The sequence below is a fragment of the Otolemur garnettii genome, unplaced genomic scaffold (assembly GCF_000181295.1).
Source record: "Otolemur garnettii isolate 467f Iridium unplaced genomic scaffold, OtoGar3 scaffold00301, whole genome shotgun sequence".
NCBI lineage: Eukaryota > Metazoa > Chordata > Mammalia > Primates > Galagidae > Otolemur > Otolemur garnettii.
This window is the reverse complement of record NW_003852696.1, coordinates 174,241-177,265: the sequence shown is the minus strand read 5'-3', so window position 1 is coordinate 177,265 and position 3,025 is coordinate 174,241. Positions and strand designations below refer to the sequence as shown.

Sequence of the window (3,025 nt, the reverse complement as noted above, 5' to 3'; positions counted from 1 at the left end):
AGTCTCCTCAACTGTGGAATGTGAGGGTGCAGCTCTTCACCAGGATGGGCAGATGCAGATCACGTAGTAGATGGTGGGTTCTAGAGGGTCTAGGAGGCCATTCATTTTGGCAAAGACCATACTTTTTTGATAGCTGACCCACAAATCTCTACTGTTCTCTGGCTTACATTGGTGGAATCCAAGGCAAGTTTTTCTTTTTTTGTTTTTTTGAGATAGTTTTACTGTGTCACCCTCAGTAGAGTGCTATGGCATCACAGCTCACAACAACTTCAAACTCTTGGGCTTAAGCAATTCTCTTGCCTCAGCTTCCCTAGTAGCCAAGACTACAGTTGCCCACCACAACACCTGGCTATTTTTTGTTGCACTTGTCATTGTTGTTTAGCTGGCCCAGGCTGGGCTCAAACCCGACAGCCTCAGTGTGTGTGGCTGGCGCTGTAACCACTGTACTTACTATAGGCACCAAGCTGAATCCAAGGCGTGTTTTAAATGTGAAAACATCATCACAGAGTAGTCTAAAGAAACTGTATGCTGCAATACAAATTTAGGAAGGTAGGAAGGCTAGAGTTAAGCTAAAGATTTTCCTTGGGTGATGCTTTTAATGTTTACTAATGAAAAATTTCGGAAATGGGGATACATTATTACCATGAATCAGAGCTCTAACTTAGATCACATTACAATTACACTGCCAAAGAGTGAGATGAAAGCACAACCAGTATCTCCTCTGAAAGGAGATACTTGCCTCTTTGTATAGGCTGCTCCCCCTGCAGCAGCACTCTCCTCCTTCTGAGACGAGCCATGTGTGGAGCCAGTGGCTGGTGAAGTCTTACCCAGAGGACTCTTCGGGGATGGAGTCAAGGACCCAGCACCATGGTGGAACTGCCTTTGGTGTGTCCCAGACTGACACCCAGCACCACTCGGCACAGTTGAGCCCATCTGGGATATGTTGGAAAGCAGAGGACTAAGGTTTGGCACAGGGCTAAGACGGGGTGACCTCTGCCTCACCACCACAGACTGGAGGGGGCTTTCAGAGCTGGGCTTGGTTCCCAGGGACTCAGCTCAGGAACTGTGAAGGCCGTGATGCAGAACCAGCGCTGCAGGTGGTGGTATCTGGCCATGGCTTTGACCAGCACTGCAGGTGGGGCATCTGACCATGGCTTTGACCAGCGCTGCAGGTGGGGCATCTGGCCATGGCTTTGACCAGCGCTGCAGGTGGGGCATCTGGCCATGGCTTTGACCAGCACTGCAGGTGGTGGTATCTGGCCATGGCTTTGACCAGCACTGCAGGTGGGGCATCTGACCATGGCTTTGACCAGCACTGCAGGTGGGGCATCTGGCCATGGCTTTGACCAGCACTGCAGGTGGGGCATCTGGCCATGGCTTTGAGCTCGCAGATGCTTTTGTATCTTGAGAGGTACCTCCAGAGAATGTTTGTTCCTTGGGCTCATTTCTCTGGTTATTCCCAGTAGCCTCAGATGGCCGGCTAACCTTGAGAGAGGACTTCTTCTCCTTTCTAGGCTTGAGCTTCAAAGATTCAACTTGGCTGTGGTTGGAGGAAGAACGAGAAGATGGGGAGTGCCTTGACCTGCCAGAGACAACTTATCGGAATTTCTAAAATGCCTCCTGGACCTTGCTGAAGGGGACCTTCTCTTTGGAGACTGGGAACTTGAATGACCCCAGTGAAGACTGTTAGCTTGCTGGTAATTCTGCCAATTTGAGTGGTAATTTCCATGTCCTCCTTGGTTATATTGGCCCCACAGATAAAAGCAGGGCCTTCCATAGCCTCTATTGCAGCCTCTGAAATCCCGCTTCTGATACACTCTTAGGCGATTTCTTTCTCTGTTATGAGTTGGAGAGTATGATCTGGATGAAGACCGGGAGCTCAGCGTGGTTTCCTTGAATGAGAGACAGATCGGCTTCGGGACGGAGACTTGGAAAATGAATGAGAATGAGATCTTGATGTGGCTCTTGATAGAGAAGAGTGAGATCCAGACTTGGATTTGTTTGTTTTTATTTTTTATTTTTTGCAGTTTTTTTGGCTGGGGCTGGGTTTGAACCCGCCACCTCCGGCATTATGGGGCCGGCACCCTACTCCTTTGAGCCACAGGTGCCGCCCGATTTGTTTGTTTTTGATGTCTCTGAAGAGAGGGTCACTTTTCAATTACACCTTATGTGAAAAATGATTCAACATGCATGGGATCCCAGACATTATTTCCAAAAAACACCAGCAACACCACTAGTTACTCCAATTTTATACATCAGGATACACTTCTGGGCCTGCTGCACGGATTGTAGCCACAGCCTCCCAAAGGCCCAACTGGCCTGAACCCCCAAAGTGGCAAAATTTTTAAAACTTGTAATTCACTGTGCAGGAAAGTGGGGAGGGAAACTCAAAACTTCTCACAAGTTGCTCATTCTTAAAATTAGATAATGATACATATCATATATATTTTCTCTGACCACAGAGAAAGAAAACTAGAAATTAATAACAGTGGGACATTGGAAACTATACAAACATATAAAAACTAATCAATATGAGCCTGAATTACCAGAGCAGTGGTTCTCAACCTTCCTAATACTGTGACCCTTTTAATACAGTTCCTTATGTTGTGGTGACCCCTAACCATAAAATTATTTTCATTGCTATTTTGTAACTGTAATTTTGCTACTGTTATGAATCGTAATGTAAATATCTGATTTCAAGATGGTCTTAGGCAACCCCTGTGAAAGGGTTGTTCAACCCCCAAAGGGGTTGTGACCCATAGGTTGAGAACCGCTTCACTAGAGGATCAATGAAGAGATTTAGAAGAATATGTGATTTTGGGAGCAAGATGGAGGATTAGAGACATCTCTGTACCAACCACTCTCAGCGAACTTAGGTAAAGGGGACTCCAACGACCTGTGGCTGGAGTATTCTGCACAGAAACATCACTGTGAGGGCTACGGTGAGACAGGGGGTAACTCCAGGAGCCAAGGAGGAGGTCATGAGCAGTGGACAACTGGCACAGAAGGCAAGTGCCAGGGTGAA

General features: G+C 47.1%; 1 pseudogene; it reads right to left on the bottom strand.

Moving 5' to 3' along the window:
* Window positions 1-666: 666 nt before the first annotated feature.
* LOC100950896 lies at window positions 667-2,002 on the bottom strand (annotated as a pseudogene).
* Window positions 2,003-3,025: the final 1,023 nt, after the last annotated feature.